This window comes from Meriones unguiculatus, chromosome 8, assembly GCF_030254825.1.
Source record: "Meriones unguiculatus strain TT.TT164.6M chromosome 8, Bangor_MerUng_6.1, whole genome shotgun sequence".
NCBI classification, from domain to species: domain Eukaryota; kingdom Metazoa; phylum Chordata; class Mammalia; order Rodentia; family Muridae; genus Meriones; species Meriones unguiculatus.
Window position 1 is genome coordinate 52,392,383 of NC_083356.1, and position 20,002 is coordinate 52,412,384.

The following is a 20,002-nucleotide window of genomic DNA, read 5'->3' on the forward strand; positions in this document are numbered from 1 at the left end:
GATAAAATGCCCGTTAGTTATTAATAAATTTTGATGAGAGGTATTTATTTAATACTTGTGTGCACATCAACCATGCATCCTAGCTTGGACCCCCGTTCCAAGCTCGGTACTTACACGTGCTGCCACTACTGTACTGGTATAGTGGCATTTGACAGAAATCTTAGCGAGCTGTTCCCACAGGAGGCAGCATGCAAGCTGAACCTTAAAGGTATACTTAATTGTGGTTAATGATTAGGCAAATAGAGGATAACAATAAAAGAGAAGAGAGAAGGCATAATATGTTAAAGATATAAAGTGTCAGGTCCAGTTTGGTACTTTGAAAACAGCTTTAATCCTTTTAAGTATAGATATTGACTATTTTGATGAATTCAAGAGAAATACCCATTTGTAGCTTGAGCCTTATATTGTGAGAATTTCAAATACTATTGTGTTGTTTCAGCTCTTACAATTTGTAGTTATTAAGCATTTATCACATATTTGCAAATATTTTCTCTTATTCCTTCTTACCTGTTTTTTAACTTTATTGTCCCATAATACATTACATCCTGACCACAGTTTCCTCCTCCCTCTGCACATCCAACCTCTCTCCACCTCCTCTGTTCCCCAGATCAACCACTCCTCTGTTTCTCACTCCCATGCCCCTCTAAAAATTCCCCCAAACAAAAAACAGACGAGGTACACTATAAGGGTTGGTGCTCAGTCTTACTGTATCTTGTTAGACCATGTTTGGAGGATATACTCCTTTCTCTATGAACTGGCTTCTCTACTGTATTATCATTTCTTCTCTCTCTCTCTGTCTCTCTCTCTACTGCACCAACCCTCTGAACTCCACTGTTCTTTTTTTAATTCGTGTTTTGAAGTTGAATCTTTTTAAATTTTTATTTATTTATTATTATTACAATTTATATACTTTGCATCCTGGCTATAGCCCCCTCCCTTGTGTCGTCCCAATCCCACCCTTCTTCCCTCATCCTCTCCCATGCCCCTCCCCTAGTCCCCAGTTAAGGGAGTCCTCCTCCCCTTCTATCTGACCCTGGCCTATCAGGTCTCATCAGGAGTGGCTGCATGGTCTTCCTCTGTGACCCAGTAAGGTTGTATTCCCAAGGGGGGGGATGATCAAAGAGTTGTCCACTGAGTTCATGTCAGAGACAGCCTCTGCTCCCCTTTCTAGGCAACCCACTTGGAGGCTACCTCTGAGCAGGGGTCTAGGTCTTCTCCAGGCATGGCCCTCTGCAGGGCCCTTCTTAGATTATTCAGGATTGTTTTACCTGTTCTTGGCCTTTGCTTTTCTTTAACCTTTATCTCTCTCTTTCTTTTTTCCTTTCTTTCTTTATTCCTCCCTTCCTTTTCTTTCCTTTTTTTTTTTTTTTTTTTTGATGTGTATTTCCTTATGAAACTGAAGACTATTCTTTCAAATTTTTGGAAGAACTGTTTTAAATTTTTCATGTGGATTCCAATGAAGATGTAGATTGCTTTTGTTGTTAGTGTATTGCTGTATTGGTGTTAATTCTTTGAAAAAATTGGAAAAATCTGCACTAAAACCAACTAACTGACTATAGGGTGTTTTCGGTAAACTTTAAATTACTCTTCCTGTTTCTTTTTTTTTTGCTTATTAGTTTATTTTTTATTGTTTATTATTATTAATTACATTTTGTTAACTCTGTGTTCCAGCTGTATCCCGCTCCCTTATTCCCTCCCAATCCCACCCTCCCTCCCTCAGCTTCTCCCTGCCCCTTTACAAGTCCATGGATTGGGGAGAACCTCGTCCCCTTTCTTCTGGCCCTGTTTTATCAGGTATCTTCAGGGCTGGCTGCAAAGTCCTCCTCTGTGGCCTAGCAGAACCGCTCCTCCCTTTGAGGGTGGGGAGTCAAAGAGCCTGCCATTGAGTTCCTGTCAGAGATAGTCCCTGTTCCCCTTACTATGGGAAGCCAATTGGTTATTGAGCTACCACGGGCTTTGTCTGAGTAAAGGTTCTAGGTTATATCCATACATGGTCCTTGGTTGGAGAAACAGTTTCTCTGGAGGAATGGATACAGAAATTGTGATATTTTTACACAATGGAATACTACTCAACAATCAAAAATGAAGAAATCATGAAATTCGCAGGCAAATGGTGGGATCTAGAAAAGATCATTCTGAGTGAAGTATCCCAGAAGGAGAAAGACAAACATGGTATATACTCGCTTATATAGACCTACAAGATATAATAAACATAATGAAGTCTATACACCTAAAGGAGATAAACAAGAAAGCAGACACGATGTAAGATGATCAATCCTCACTTAGAAAGAGAAATGAGATGTGCATAGGACTTACGACAGGAGTCTACCGCAGAAGGCATCTGAAAGACCCTACCAAGCAGCTTTTCAAAACAGATACTAAGACTCATAACCTAACCTTCAGCAGAAGGGGAGTTAGTATGAAAGGGAAAGGATAGGAGCCCTACAAGGACCAAATATATCTGGGCACAGAGTTTTTGTTTGTTTGTTTGTTTGTTTCTGAAACTGTTACTCTTCCTATTTCACTAAGGGTTACAGGTTTGTTTAAGTTGCTTATCTCATCTGATTTGAACTTGGTAGGTGGTATATATCAAGAAAATTTCTTATTTTTTTAACTTTTTGGAATTCAGGTTTTTAAAGTTTGTTCTTCTGATTGACTAGTTTTCCTCAAATGCATTCCCCTTTCATCTGTTTTTTTTTTTTTTTTTTTGGATCTTAGGTCTGCCTTTTAGTTCATTTTGCTAAGAATTTATAAATGTATTTATTTATTTGTTCAAAGAGCAAGCTCTTTGTCTTATGAATGCCTTTTTTCAGTCCACTTCATTTTTGTTATTCCTCCCTTTTGTTCTATTGCTTTTTGTGTGTGCTGTAACATTACTAATATAAGATCTCTCTCTCTCTCTCTCTCTCTCTCTCTCTCTCTCTCTTTGATGTAGGTACTTAATGCTAAGAACCTGCCTCACAGAACCACTTTCTGTTTCCCATAATTTGGGAATGTTCTGTTTTCATTTTCATTCAATTATAAAATTTTTTTTTATTTCTTAATTTAGGTATTGAACCATTTTTTTTCTTATTTCTTTATTTTGAACTTTTTATTGGTTCTTTGTGATTTTCACATTATGTTCCCCAATCCCACTCATCATCACTCCCCTTGTACCCACCTTTTACCCTTGCAAATGCTCTCCATGAGAGAAAAAAATCTCGTGTGGAAGCTGTAGTGTGTCACAGCTTCCTACAGGGTACCCTGTTGTTCATAATCCTTTGCTTACAGATATTCATAAGGAGTTAGTCTGCTACAAGGGCTCTGGTTTCTGCTATACTTATCAATACTGGAGCCTTACTGGGATTCCTCTTGTATATCCAGTCGTTGGCCTTTGTTGTGGAGATATTGAAGTTTTGGATCTCTATGACCAGCCCCTTCATACACTATAACAGTTCAGAATGCATAGATGTTGGGGTGGGTCAATTGAAAGCCCTTTGTATGAGCCTGAGAGGTGTCTGAGCTGGTCACTCCGCCAGCTGTCTGTGAGGCACACTGCTATGACAAGGGCCATCTCTATTGAGCTTCCTCAGGTGGTATAGCAGGTGTGGAGCAAGGACAGGTCTCCTGCTTTCATGACCCTGGCAGAGCCACTCTCCTTTTTGCCATAGGTGGCAAAGGGCAAGAGAAGTATATCTCCCCTGACCATGTCACTGCACTGCAGACAGGGCCAGCTCTCCCATGTCTCCCACTCTCCCCCGCCCCCCCCCCACACACACCATTTTCAGCTCAACTGTGCTTCCCAGGCAAGGTACATGGCCCACTCTCCTTGCTTTCCTGAGTGCTGCAGCTTATGAGGGGCAGGATGAGCTCCCCTGCTCTCATGATCCCAGGGCCAGGTACTCTGACAGACACAGATGGGGAGGTGGGAGAGGTAGAAGTCTGTCTCTTTCTGGGCAAGTGACAGGGCCAGCTTTCCCATGATCATATCCTCCGAGTAGACCACCTGCAACTCCTGCAACTAGGGCCAGCTCTACTTTGCTTCCTGGGCTATGTACAAGCCAAATCTCCCAAGCACTGCAGCTGCTTAGGGTCTGGATCAGCAATCCTGCTCTCATGCCCCAGAGCCAGCTCTCCCAAGATGCCCATGTGAGGGGTGGTGCCAGTTCTGCATAGCAACCAGATACTAACATGTCCCCAGGCCGCAGACCAGGCCAGGGATGCCTGACTGGCCTTTGATGGTAATCGGGCCCCTGCTGTTGCAGATCCATGGACCCATATGTGGTCTCTGGTGGCACCATGGTTCAAGGTGGCATCGCTGGCTACTCACATCAGGCTGTTCCTCATCAAGTCTCCAATTCTGCCTCTCTTCATTGTGCCCACATCCTTCTGTTTCCATTTTCTAATACTTTCTTGCTCCTCTTAGTGACACCTGGGGTCTCTGAGTATTTGGAGTCCTCTAACGGAGAAGTTTCAAGAGTGCTATGCCCCACCTGTGAGCTGGGCAAGGGTAATCTCTGGCATGGTCTGCCCTCCCCACCTCCCAGGCCTTTTGGCACTGGACTGGTGGTCATCTCAAGTTTGCTTTTCTAAAGGAGCGTTAAGCTACTAATCATTCAGACAGATGTTCACAGGTCAGAACACTGAACATAGACAAAGCTATTTTTCTCTCCACCATTACTGAAAGCTATTTTTCTCTCCCCCATTACTGATACATATGTGACACAGCAGTCACAGCTATCAAGTCTCTAAGGGAAGGTTGAATCAATTTTCATTCAGTAGTGAGTTATTCAGATTCCATGCATTTGTAAGTTTTCAGTTGTTTCCATTGTTGTTGATATCTAGCTTTAATCTGTGTTGGCCGAACAGAATGCAGGGTTTTATTTTATTTTCTTGTACCTGTTGAGCCTTGCTTTGTGTTTTCAAGTATGTGTTCAGTTTTGGAGAATGCTTTATGAGCCGATGAGAAGATGATATATTTTTGTGTAGGTAAAATCATCTACAGTTATCTGTTAGGTCCATTTGGTTTAGCTCTAGCATTTCTCTGTCTAGTTTTTGTCTGGATGACCTAGCTTTTGACAAGAGCGGGACACTGAAGTCACCCACTATTTGCATGATAGGGTCAATATGTGATTTAAGCTGTAGTAGTGTTTCTTTATGAACTTGATTAGTCCTTTGTTTGGAGCATCGATGTTTTGAATTTCAATATCTTATTAGTGAGATTTTCCATTGATTCATATGTAGTATGCTTTCCTAATTCTTCTGATAAGCTTTGGTTTGGGGTCTATTTTGTCAGATATTAAAATGGTTACATCAGCTTGCATCTTAGGTCCATTTTCTTGGAATATCTTTAGCCATCCTTTTACCCTGAGGTGATATCTATACTGAATGCTAAGTTGTGTTTCTTTTTATAAAAAAAATTATTTATTATAAATTAGTTTATTTACTTTGTATGCCAGCTGTAACCCTCTCCTTCACACATTCCCAATCCCACCCTCCCTCCCTCATCTTCTCCCATGCCCCTCCCCAAGTCTACTGATAGGGGAGGTCTTCCTCCTCTTCCCTCTGACCCTAGTCTATCAGGTCTCATAGGACTGGCTGCAAAAAGAGAATGGATTGATCCTGTTTTTACATCTAATCTGCCAGTCTGTGCCTTTTTATTGGAGATTTGAGACTACTGATATTGAGACTTATAAATGATCAGTGTTTGTTGGTTGATAACAGTTATTTTCTTGTGGTGGTGTTTTTTTCCCCCCCTTTTGATTTGCTGCACTGAGATCATGTATTACTACGTGTATGTTTAACCTCTTAAGGTGGTTTTTATTCTAGCACCTTCTTTTGGGAGAATTTGTACACGCATACTGCTTAAATTTGATTTTCATAGGAATACCTTTCTTTCTATATCTGTTGTGATTCAACTAGTTTATGGATTTAAACTGGCATCTGTGGGCTCCTAGGGTTGGTAGAACATGTGTCTAGTGCCTTCTGAATTTGAGATTTTCCATTAAAACGACAAGCGTTATTCTAATATGTTTCCCTTTATATGTTATTTTGTATTCTCCAATGGAGATTTTAACACTTTTTTGTTTGGCATATCTGATGTTTTGATTATTATATGCCAAGGGCTGTCTCTGACATGAACTTAGTGGCTACCTCTTTGATCACCTCCTCCTAAGGGGGGAACAACATTATCAAGCCACAGAGGAAATTGCTGTTCTTGTTTAGTCTCTTCTGTTCTGTCTATTTCTGGAAAATTAATTGGCACCTCCTTCTTTAGGTTAGGAATTTTTTCTTCTATGATTTTGTTGAAAATATTTTCTGTGCATTTGATCTGAGTTTCCTCTCTTCCTTTAATTTTATTGATTTTGTCTTTTCATGGTGTCCTGGGTTTTAAAATGACTGTAATTCTAGGTTCATAGCTGCTCTTGTCTTTACTTAGTGAGTATTCCATTTTTGATTTTTGCTGTCCTCTCTGGTTCTTAGGAGACTGTTGTGGCTGTGAGTTTCCCTGTAGAAAATTCTCCTGAAATCCTGATGGGTATGACAACTTGTGTCCAGGAAGGAAGTGTTTCTAGATGTGGGAGATGAAGCTTAGAAATGTGAATGGCCTAGAAGAGACTGCTGAGAGGAACCCCAGAAGGGGCAAAATCAATGTGTGCTTTGAGGAAGTGCATAGACCCTGGAAATGAAGGCGGAGAGGAAGGAGGGGATGCAATAAGTAATCCTACACAGCTAGGGATGAGACTGCAAAGGTGAAATTGGAGGACAGGAGGAGGAATCTTGATTACTTAACTTACTCCCTGACCTGAATGCCTGGCAAGTTTTCATAGAATGACTCCTGGATTTGTTGGCTGACATAAAAAGTTTAGGTGAAGGTGGAGGCTATAGGAGACGATCATTATATTTTATTTACAGTGTGTTTGTGTGTGTTTATTTATGTGTTTACCCTTGCACATGTATGCTCATATAAATAAAAAAAACTGAACCTTACACAGTGTTGGAGCAAATGTAATTGAATATCATCATTCTATCAAACATTATGGGATTTCTAAAATAAGTATTTATAAAGCTCTTATATGATCTGGTAATTTCATCACTTGGTATAAAATTCCCAGTAAATAAACTAGCAAAGTGAAGATATTTTTGAAATTCCTCATTTATTGTTACACTACTCATAATTGCCAAGATATTGACTAACATGAACTATCCATAGTACTTGAATAGTTGAATAAATGTGTTACATACACATTTTAAAATACTGTTTAATATTAAGAAAGGAAAGAATGATGACTCTCTGAGGAAAATTGAAGAAAGGAGGCACTAAAGCCAGGACTGGAGAGTAGATGAGAGTTTTGGTCCAGACTGACAGAGGGGAGACCTTTTATAAATATATTGTGGACAAACTACAAAGTAATGCTACAAAGTATTCAATAAAATAAGTCACTTAACTCAGCTATTGAAAGGTCCCATGTGGGTTGAGAAGTCAACTGAGAAGAACTTTCATAAAAAGTTGTAACTGAAGCTAAATTTCTTAGAAACAGTGTCTGGGAGGGAAATCTCCAGAAACACAATTATTTCCTGAGGTTTCCATGTAGCCCCATAGTCTTCATCACTGAATGCATGTTACAATCACCTCGGCATGTTTTATAATAAGAATCTATGTCTGAAGCCAACCTCTGACCAACTCAGTCAAGTCTCTGGAGGAAAATTCAGTAAGCACCACCCTTTTCGTAATAAATTTATTCATTTAACTACACCAGGATTAAAAAAAAGAAAAAGTTGAAATCATTCTGCTTCTTCGGCAGTTTCTTTTTTTTCCCTTGTTTTTAATTTTTTTTCTTATTAGTTACATTTTATTAACTCTGTATTCCAGCGGTATCCTACTCCCTCATTCCCTCCCAAGCCCACCTTCCCTCCCTCATCTCCTCCCATGTCCCTTTCCAAGTCCACTGATAGGGAAGGATCTCCTCCCCTTTCACCTGACCCTGTTTTATCAGGTATCTTCAGGACTGGCTGCAAAGTCCTCCTCTGTGGACTAACAGGATTGCTCCTCCCTTGGGGGGTGGGGAGGTCAAAGACGTCAGCAGTTTTTTTTATTATACCCAAGAAGTAATGCACACACTAGCATGCTATTGGGAACCCTTAGTTGACCCTGTAACACTCCCAATAGGCAAATTAGTAGATCACTAAACCAAAGCAGTTCTCTTTCCTTTTCTCACTGAAGATAACCAAGGAGAAGAGATCCTTATGTATCTACATATTCACTGTCAAAGAAGCCACTCTTTTCAGGTTTACGGGGAACTACCAGGTGAAATGGAAAAGATTTTCTTTTGAAATATGTATTTTGAGGAAAGAAATGAAATGGGGTCAGACCTAAAAGATGTGCATATAATTTGCACCATGCCATCAATCTTGGCCACTTTAACTTTTTTTCGGTCCAAGGAACCAAGACTAGACAAATTTAAGTCTACATCAGGGAGATTATTTTGAAACATTGATTTTTAGAGTCCCCCTTTCTTGTCATGTGCTATGAATTAGTCATATACCATATGCAGCTCTTGCTTTACTATTTTATAGCTTTATTTAAAAACAAAACAGACACTGACTCTTTTATTAAGATGAAGACTGGCTAGAGACACAGCTCAGCGATGAAGGAACTTATTTCAAGCATATTCTCTGACTTTGATCCTCAGAGCCAAAAAGATGGAGAGGATAGACAATTCCCGAAGATTGCCCTCTGACCTCTACATACACTGCGGCTTAAGCACCAGGGCATGTGCCCTGCCCTCCCGTACAAATGAATATGATTAAAAATATTTTTTCAACATGCTGTAAACCTAACAGTACAGCTATTAGGGTAGAGTAGAGGATCAGGATATGGACATATGTTCCTTCTTTGAATGCTGATATAGACATTTATTCAAGATCAAGCCTCACTCTAAACAGTTACCAGTTGTAAAAAGAGGACAAGAGTGACCAACTTGAGGGGGAAAGATGTTCATTGTTCATTATACACAGTCATTAAAAATATCACAATGGAACTTTCTAAAAATAGTTTCTAGAAATAGCATACTCTTGAAAATTTAAAAATTAAATCAGATGGTAAATAAACATAACTTATTTTTATCTTTCTTTTTTCTTTGTTATTTTAATATAAAAAGTTTTGTTATTGTTTTTGATACTGTACGAGAAAATTATTTTATCATTTCTGGAAAAGAAAAAAAAAGAGTTTGAAGAATTTCATATAGACATTGTTTTGAAAAATGATACGCTGGAGGTTTTCACAACTGGTAACTTTATACTTAGGCTTGATCTTGAATACATGTCTAATTCAGCATTCAAAGAATGAACATTTTTGTCTTGAAGATACTGCAGTTATGTCTGTATTCTGACAATGAACATTGGGACATTCTGAAGCTGATTTTATCTTCTAATACCTCGCACCTCTCTTATTTCTCTGAATCAGCCACTAATTTCTTAGAAAAAAATTATCAGTAAAATGTTCTAACTTAGAAATATCGACCAGATGAGGATCGTTTTTATTTTTTCCTATGCCAGCTTTCACAAAATTCAGACATGGCTTTTGTGAGACTGACTAAAGAACTTTCTTTGGAGAAGGTCCTGTTTACCACTGTTTTGATTTGCTTTTTATTTGATTTATAAAATTTCTTTCAAAATTGTTCTAGAATGGCACCCTGTGTTTTCCTATTTTTTGAGTATGCTGGGGAAGATGATCAATCCTCATTCAGAAAGGCAAAGAGGATGGGCATTAAAAGAAGGAGAAAACAGGAAACAGGACAGGAGCCTACTTCAGAGGGTCTCAGAAAGACTCTACCTAGTGCCAGAGCCAGCCGGGCTGAGTCAAACGGTTCTTGAGTTGGGAGTAAGGATTAAAATTAATAAAATAAACATACAGCACACAGGAAACTTTTTAAAGGTCCAGACTCACAGCCTTTGCAAAAGGCAGGCAGCTGCAGTAAGCAGTGTCTGCAGCAAGTCTCAAGTCTCTGCCTGCCTCCTCTGCCTCCAGCCTTCTTCTCTAGCTCCTCCCCTCTTTCCTATCCTCCGGCTCCTCCCATAACACAACATTGTATCTAGTTGCTTTACTTGTGTCCTGTTTACACAAGAGTTGAGACAGGATGCTTGGAGCATCATCTTCAGCCTTCTTCTGCTGCTGTAACTGTCAGCCTGTCTTTTTATTGTAGAGTTTCTAAGCCAGAGTAGAAACATCTCAGAACAATGGTTAATTTGCACAAGGAGTCTGAGGAAGAGGTGTAACCCTCACAAGCTATCCCACCTGTTGTCACAAACAAAGAGATGGACTTGCAAGTTCTCCTCTGCCATTAGTAAAAGGCCTCCTAAAAGCCATCTCTCTGCCGAGATTTAAATATCAAAGCAGTCCGCTCAGTCACGACTCCCCACAACCTAGAGAGGTATCAAAGCAGATGCTGAGACTCATAACCAAACATTGGGAAGAGTGCAAGAAATCTTATAAAAGAAGGGAAAGATGAAAAACCTGGAGAGGACAGGAGCTCCACAGAACCAAAAAATCTGGGCACAGGGGTCTTTTCTGAGACTGATACTTCACCCAAGTTTCATGCATGGAGATAACCTAGAAGAACCCCTGTTCAGATGTAGCCCGTGGCAGCTCAGTGTCCAAGGGGGAGTACTGGTAAGGAGAACAGGGCCTGTCTCTGACATGAACTCAGTGGCTGGCTCTTTGATCACCTCCTCCTCAAGGGGGAGAAGCCTTACCAGACCACAGAGAAAGATGATGCAGCCAGTCCTCATGAGACCTGATAGGTTAGGATCAGATGGAAAGGAAGGAGGACCTCCCCTTCAGTGGACTTGGGGAGGGACATGGGAGGAGAAGAGAAAGGATGGGCTTGGGAAGGGAAGAGGAAAGGGGCTGTAACTGGGATACAAAGTAAATAAATTGAAATTAATACAAAATTAATAAATTTTAAGAAAGCAAAAGATTTTCCTCTTTCAAAATTAACTTATTTTTATTAATTAGAGTTTATTCTCCTTGTATCCCAGCTGTGATCCCCTTGCTCATTCCCCCAATCTCACCCTCCCTCTCTCTTCTCCTCCCATGTCCTTCCTCAAGAAATACATTAAAATCTTATGAATATCACATGATAAGGATTATTTTTCAGATTATAACTAGAAAATTTCTTCCTTCCCTTTCATCCCCACTAATTCTCACTACAGTCTCATTTAAATTCATTGCCTCTTTTTTCATAAATTGTTATTGCATGTATATATGTATTTTAGATACACATTGCTAAGTATACCTGCTTTAGTCCATAGAAAGTTACTTGTATGTATGTTTTCATGGCTGACCACATGGAAAGAGGAATTGGTTGGTTTATTCTTTCCTGAGGAGAAAGAACTTCAATGTTCTCCGTGATCGTACAAATCTTTATTAAATGTACACAAGGGTGTGGATTCTGAGGGTGAACATCAAAGGAAAATTCTGTTTCACTTTTAGTTTTATTGTGGACAGGTACTATGAAGGGTGAGGCTGGTGTTGAACTTAGAGTTTCACCACTCCAGCCTCTTGGGTGCAAGGAGAAGACAATGGCCAACATGAGAAACATTGGCATTGCCTTTTAAAATATTTTTCATGCATTGTATTCGTGTTGGCATAGGGCTGACCCTTCAGTATTGTGTCTTACCCAGTGAGACAGCTGGAGAAAACTAAATTAGAAGTTATCATCTCCAATTAACAACTTCTTGCACAAGGTATTACTTTTTAACTTTATATTTTCATGATTTCATCTCAAGAAACTGATAATAGTACCAAGTGTTACAAACTTTTTGACATTTTTCATTGGTTTGTTTGTTTCCTATTAAACAAAGTGACTAATAATATTGAAACCTATGAAAATATAATTGATATTAGAACTATTATAGTTAAAGGAAAATAGTGAGCATATGCAAAAAGGTTTTTTGAATTCTTTTAAAAGTAATTCAATAAGATATGAGAAAATATTGAACGTCAGTTACAAGTTTATATTTTTCAAGTCAGTCAAGGTTGCTTGTGCCAAGACAGAACAGATGAATAAGTAGAGTATGAAAGATATCTAAGGAAACCAGGAGTGGAAAAGAGGCTAAGCTGATGATCCAAAGGCAGATTTATACCAATATATGAGTGAGACTGGATATGAACTATATGGCTGAAACTTTTAAAAAATTGTCAGACTGACAAACACCTAGAGGGATTAGAGGGACACGATTTTTAAATTAAACTGCTTTTCTATGAAGCGCAAGGAAAAGAAATCTTTATGTGCTTCTGCCCATTTCTTTCTGTGTATGTATCTGTATGTTTATATAATCATTTTTGCCACCATTTAGTTATCTTCAAATTATGAGGTGGTTTTCTGTATTTCAAGTACAGTACTTGTCAGAATAACTTAGTACCATCTAATGATAATGGAAAGTAGAAATATTATGTGCAGTGAGGCTCCCCAATATGAATTAGATACCTTTGTTTAGGTTGTACTGTTTATTTATTTTTTAATTAATTAGTTAATTAAAATTTATCCCCTTTATATCACTGCTGTAGCCCCCTCCATCTCCTCCCACTCTCACCCACCCTCCCTCTTCTCCCCCTATGTCCCTTCCCTAGTCTACTGGTAAGGGAGGACCTTCTCCCCTTCTATCTGACCCTAGCCTGTACTGTTTATCTTAATAGCATTTATCTACTCTAGCATTGAAATTCGTTTAGCTTATCAGTGGTAGAGTACTCACACCCACACACACACCCACACATATATATAAAACCTCTGTTATGTATATAATATATATAAAACCCCTGTTCCAAGATGCCATTCTTCTCTGTATTATTCTCTGCATGTATATCTTCTCTGTATTCACCTCTTTATTATTTTCCTTTTTCTACAAATTTTATTAGCTGTTGTCCTTCAATATGTAAATAATGTGTACTAATTACTCTGTCTTCATTTTTCCCTTACTCCTCATCCTCGCCAACATTCCTTTCTCCCAAGTTCCTTTCCTTGACCCCTGACTATTCATTTTGTTTTGTAACTCCATTGTTTTGACAGGAGACATTTGCATGACAGTTAGATTGTAATTCTCCATTAAAGACCAGAAGAAGCATCAATGAGGAGACAGATAAAGGCAACAACTCCCCCTCTCTGAATCTCTCCTTAACAAATAGGTAACAGGGAGGGACAAAGCTTCCTGTGCCATTCCTCCATCTATGGACAAGGTCCATTCCTGTGCAGACTAAGTACAAGCTTCCAAATAATTTAAGGTGAGCAGGCCATATGGCTCACTTGGTAAAATTCCTTGCAGGCAGAGCCTGAATATCTAAGTTTAATCCATGAGAACCATGGTGGAAGGCAAGAGTAGGTGCTGGTGAATTATCATCTGCTCTCCATGAGCATGATACGGCACCTATGCACAAACACACATACTCACACAATGCATATATACACATGCAGGCATACACTAAATATAATAAATAAACTTGAAATCCATATATGACCTGTAGATATTTATTTTTACTTTTTAAATTTTGATTTATTTTTTTACTTATTACAATGTATTCACTTTGTATCTGGACCATAGCAACCTCCTTTGTCTTCTCCCAGTCCCTCTCTCCCTCTTCTCCCCCTATGCCCCTCCCCTAGTCCACTGATAGGGGAGGGCCTCCTCCCATACTATCTGACCTTAGCCAATCAACTCAGCAAGACTGGCTGCATCATTATCCTCTGTGGCACCCTTGCTGCCTCCCCCACCCCCACCCAAGTGGGAGATGATCAAGTAGCTGTCTACTGAGTTCATGTCAGAGACAGACCTGCTACCCTGACTAGGCCATTACCAGCTGGCAAAAGGCACGCTCAGCAGGAGATAATTAACAGGTGTGGACAAAGTATAGCCCAACTAAAATCCCACACTTGGGATTAAAACAAAAGCATATTTACATAACATACCAAGAAAACAAAACTTGGGCTTCAAGACGGTAGCAACCAGTGTGCACCATACCTGATAGGCAGAGGACATTTTGAAATTTAAAAGCAACTATATGGATTTTTTCTCTCTCTCTCCATTTATCTATCTATCTATCTATCTATCTATCTATCTATCTATCTATCTACCTAATCACTTTATAGCATGATCCCAGGCCCTTCCTCCTTTCCTCCCAGTCCCAGCCTCACATGCTCCCTCTTCCCATTCACCTATCTCCTCCTTCTCAGACAAGGGGAGAACCCCGAGGGCTATTAATCCACCCTAGTGTGGAAGTTCTTTTTAATTCATTCTTTCTAGACTTAGTCATAAGACCTTCTCACAGTTCTAAATATGAAGTTATAAGGAAGCATAATGTTTGCTTTAGGTCACTTTACTGAAATTAAGACTAGATTTGAGGGTCAGAGGCTTGAGTTTAATGTTTATTCAGTGTTTATTGTGATAATATTTAGAGTACATACACAACCAGACATGGTGACACATACCTTTACCAGCACTTGGGAAGTAGAGGCAGGAAAATGTCTGTATGATTTAGATCACCCTGGTCTACACAGAGAGTTACAGGGCAACCAGCACTATGTAGAGTGATCTGCCTCAAAACAACAACAAACAAATTAAAGAAAAAATAAATATACATACATATACAAGTATCCATATATATTAACATATTATGCATTATCTATCTGCGTGTATATAGCATAACAATTTTTTTAAAAGTGTCAAAGGCCTACAAGTTGAGATAAATCAAGAGGGAGGAATACATGGGAGGAGTTTAAAACAGGAAAAAAGAAAGGGAAACTGATACAATTATTTCAAAAGGCAAAGTTTTAATTAAATAAATAATATCGTCTTAAAACATTTTCTCCATTTTAGGCAAGAAGTCATGTTTGTATCATTTATTCAAAATCAGTCATTTTGATAAACACTGGCAAACAATTATGTTTCAGTATTGTGCTCCAGGAAACAGGAGATAAGTATTAATCTATGAACTGACTAGATCTGAAAAAAAAAGGCACTCAAATTTATTAAGAGTGATCAGAAAGTAAATACATAATCTAAAAAACTAGAGGGAGATTAATAGATTGCTCAGAAAAAGAATATTTGGATGCTGAAAATGAAAGGAGAAAAAAAGGGAAAAATCTTGGTGAACTATTGAGCAAAACAGAAGGAAATGTGAACCTTAATTGAGTGTATTTTAACAATCTTGGTGAGATATAAGAATTTTAAAAAAGAGTCATAGGGAGCAACTATTTATTTTTTCTTTTGTTAAATTGCTATGCTATAACTATGAGAATTTCCTGCCTTGAATGCCATAATGCAGTTAGTAGTTGTCAACTGCTACAAATGATTAAAAAGGTAGTACAAAATCTAGAAGTCTTTCTTTTCAATATTTAGTTTTTATTTCATGAGTGAGGAAAAAAATATTTAGCAGTTAAAAAGCTTGGTTTTCTTTTTTAATTAATTAATTAATTACTACAAATTATCCACTTTGTATCCTAGCTGTGGCCCCCTCCCTTGCCCCTACCAATCTCATCCTCCCTCATTCTTTTCCTCATGGAAATTTCCTAGAACCTCTATACAGATGTAGTCCAGGCAGCTCATTTTCTAAGTGGGAGCTCCTACTAAGGGGAAAAGGAATGTCTCTGACATGAACTCAGAGGCTGGAGTTTTGGTCACCTACCCTGAGAGGGAGCAGCCTTACCAGACCACAGAGGAAGGCAATGCAACCAGTCCTGATGAGACTTGAAAACTAGGGTCAGAAGGAAGGGAAGGAGGACTTCCCTATCAGTGGGGAAGGGGCATAGTTTTCTTAAAGCAAGGAAAGATTGCTAGTTGTTTTTTGATATACTGCTTATGATGAGCTTTTAGGAGCAAATGGTCATGTGTTTTAACATTTTGAACACTGTACAGAGGACACAAAATGTTCAGAATCATAGATCCAGTACTGTGATGAATCTGACATTTGCCAAGTATGCAAATTTAAAAAAAAAAGAAGTTAGCATCATACAGTGGCTCTCTTAAACAAAAAGCTTTTTTTGATCACAGTTCTGTAGGGTGAAATTCAGTGATTATGCTACAGAAAGATGGAGTGTCATTGAAGGCCTTGTTAAATTGCAGACAAGTGACTAGTGGATCTTGACATCCTAAAGAGCTATCCACCCTCATATATAGGAGCTAATCTTGTTCACTTTCCAACATCACAACAAGAGGAGGGCCACACATATCCCTTGCCATACTCCATCATTGTGGGAATTTGAGAGCAACATAGAATGTAAGTGGAGCTGGAGGGGCAGGTTACAAACGTTCAGTTACAAACTTGCCATATTTTCATGGGTTTTGGCAGTGCCATCCTCACTTCTACAACATCTTGGCTTTTATTATATTTTCCTGTGAGAATTGCCATTAGTCAGCCACTCTGATTAATCTCGATGCCAGGAGCTGAGACCAAATCTATTCAATGCTTATCACACTGCATTTAATTAGGATAATCATCATCAGCACTTATAGTGCAGAACAAGGCCGACCTCCAGGGACACAGACCTAATGTGCAGAGCAAATCATGCCAACATCAGTTTCCTTGGGAAGGACAGGTAGATTTCTTTCAGTTTGTGTATTGATCTTTACAGCTGTTAATTTAGGTAGTCCAACATGTGATGCCAACTTCATTGACCCTTAAAACAGGTCTAAAGTAATTCTGACACCCATAGGAACCCTAGCCTGTGAGCAGAGACTGACCAGATGGCCTTCAAGAGCTGAGGCAACATCCATGAATACTTCAGCAAAAACAAAAACTCATTTTACACTGTGTTTTCTAATCTATTTAGAATTCACATTAAAATAAGTAAATGACCCCAGAGCACAGAAAATTTGTCTTTTACATCCTTGTCAGTAGCTTCACAAGTGATCATGACTGATACATAAAGATCTCTACAATTATAAAACAGCTACGAGGTCTCTGAGTAGTGTCTCGTTACAGTTCTTCAAATTTATTCCTTTATATTAGACAGACAAAAGGATATACGTTAGTATTATATAACCTGTGTTTTGAAATATATATACATTGTAGATTTCTTATATCTAACTGATTAATATTTATAGTGCTTCACATAATCATAGTTGTGGTAAGGAAATGTAACATTCACACCCAACATTATTAATTAATTAATTAATTTATTTATTTATCATAATTTGTTCACTTTGCATCCCAACTGAGGCCCTCTCTGTCATCTCTTCCTAGTCCCACACACCCTCCCTCTTCTCCCCTTATGTCATTTCCCTAGTCCCCTGATAGGGGATGACCTCCTCCTCTATATGAATTTAGCCTATCAGGTCTCATCAGCTCTGGCTGCATCATCTTCCTCTTTGGCCTGACCAGGCTGCATCCTCCCAGGGGGGTGATCAAAGAACCACCTACTGAGTTCATGTCAAAGATAGCACCTGCCCCTTTACTAGGGAACCCATTTGGAAACTGAGAAGCCACTGGGCTTCCTCTGAGCAGGAGGTCTAGGTCCACTCTGTGCATGGTCCTTGGGACATATCACTGATCATGGTCATCTTACTCTATATGGCCCATAAATTCTTATTACTGGTATCTAAACACATGCCAACATACTCTAGGGCTTGATTCTATTTATGCAATAAGACTTTCCCAGAATATATAGCACACCTATAGAAAGAAAGTGTTGAATAAATATTTAACACTGCAGACTCCCTCCCATACTAACTGAGCACTTTATCAAGAAAAAAAAAAAAAAAAACAAAAACAACCAACCAAACAAACAAATAAAAACCTGTGATTTACTCTGATTTACAAGACTTCAAAATTAACTCTCAAATCACTTGTTAAGTCTTACATTTCTAAGTCCAACTTGGATAACTTAACTTGTCCTTTCTCTAGAGAAAATATTATTTTTCTAGCCATTTAAATGTTGGTACTTTTCTATCCTCTATACTGGCATGGGAGGAAATAGCTAGAAATGTGAATGAGATTTTTCTTGGAAGATATTGGATGCCTGAGTCACAACATAGGTTTCCTTAGGATTCTTGAATAGATTCCCGGGATAGTTATGTACAACTCATTCTCAGACATTCAGTGATAGGTGTGACAGGTCTATAAGTTAATTTACATGTTTACAAAAGTATTAGGAACTCCACATTGCAAGAATGATTTGAAATACAAAGATCATTAACATCTATCTTTTTATTTTTTTTATTTTTAAATTTAAGTTTTCATTGATTACAGTTTATTCACTTTGTAGCCCAGACACAGCCTCCTCCCTCATTCCCTCCCATACACTTCCTCAAGTCCACTGGTAGGGGAGGGCCTCCTCTCCTTCCATCTGACCCTAGCATATCAGGTTTCATCAGAACTGGCTGCATAAAATAGTTTTCCTGTTCTTGTATCAGAATTATTGCTCCTCCTTCACTAGCATGAAAACAAAGTGTCTCAATATAACTTAAGTAACAAAAACTATTCTTTTACTGATCTCAAACTCTCCTACAGAATTTTTTTTCAGTTAGTTCTGAGAAAGAGGAAATCTTGCAAAACATTCAAATACTAGTTACTTCCTCCCATGCTTCTATTTAAGCCAATTACAACATTTAAGCCTTAACAATCTGGATGTATAAAACTAAGTGACCTTTAACAACAACCTGGAAATGTTATAATCCAAAACAAAATAAAACAAAAAATTATGGTCTCATTTGATGAGTGAACTTCTTTACAGAAACTTGCAGCAGGATAAGAAGAATAAAAATGTGTTGAAGTGAATTCAACTGTAGTACATTCTCAAAGCTCACAAATGACCGACGACATAGAAGGCGTAAGAAGTACTTTACTTCTCAAGGCCCCAGAGTAATTTTTTATAATTTTAATTTTTTAATATTAATCACAATTGTTTACTTTCTATCCCAGCCATAGCCCTCTCCCTCATTCCCTTCCAATCCCACCATCCCTCCCTCATCTCCTCACTGCCCCTTTCCAAGTCCACTGATAGGGGAGGGTCTCCTTCCCTTCCATCTGACCCTGGCTGCAATGTCCTCCTCTGTGGCCTAGCAAGGCTGCTCCTCCCTTGGGGGAGAGAGAGGGCGAAGAGCCAGCCACTGAGTTCATGTCAGAAATAGTCCCTGTTCCCTTTACTAGGGTACCCACTTGGATACTGTGCTACCATGGGCTACATCTGAGCAGGGATTCTAGGTTATATCCATACATGGTCCTTCATTGGAAAAACAGTCTCATAAAAGACCATTGTGCCCAGCTATATTTGGTCCTTGTGGAGCTCTTGTCCTCTCCAGGTCATACTAACACCCTCTTTTTTCATATGGTTCCCTGCACTCTTTACATTCCAATCATAGCCCCCTCCCTTTACCTTTGGGTCCCCCCCCCCATTCCCTGCTATCCCCCTCCCCTGGTATGTTTTATGGAATGGAAAGAAATGTTACCTTTCTCCATTCAAACTCTTTAATATATGCAGACTGTTGGGAGAAAAAAAGCCACTTCTAGATAATGGAGTCTGTGTTTAAAGTATACATCTATGTGTTAGCCTTAAGTTGAACTGATAATCAAGACCTCAGAAATATTGCCTCATTACCCTGATAGGACCAAATGCCTTCTCAGTGGTCTTCTTTAATTCCTTTAATTTCTCTCTGTGAGTAGAGCCTTCTTTTGTGGTTAGAAAAATATGTTCAATAGTAGATTCCGAGAAAATAGGAATGAAAATAACACATGTGGAATCAGTATACATTCTTGGAAGCATTTCACGGTTTTATATGAAATAGTTTATTCTAATCAATAGAGTACCTGAAAATTTTATTTTAGAATTTTACTTTTTTATTATTTATTACAATTTATTTACTTTGTATCTGACTGTACCCCCCCACACCAGTTCCAGTCCCACCCTTCCTCCCTCTTCCCCCTCCATGCCTCTCCCCTAGTCCACTGATAGGGGAGGACCTCCTCCCCTTCTATTTGACCCTAACCTATCAAGTGTCATCAGGACTGGGTGCATGTTCTGTGGCCTGAGAG

At 38.9% G+C, this 20,002-nt stretch overlaps 1 protein-coding gene and 1 pseudogene across 1 annotated transcript in view; one reads left to right on the top strand and one right to left on the bottom strand.

Annotated features, from left to right (window-relative positions):
• The window catches only part of Csmd3 (CUB and Sushi multiple domains 3), a 1,323,831-nt gene that overhangs the window by 569,792 nt on the left and 734,037 nt on the right, over positions 1-20,002 (top strand). The window lies entirely within an intron of this gene.
• LOC132656145 (small nucleolar RNA SNORA17) lies at positions 4,576-4,738 on the bottom strand (annotated as a pseudogene).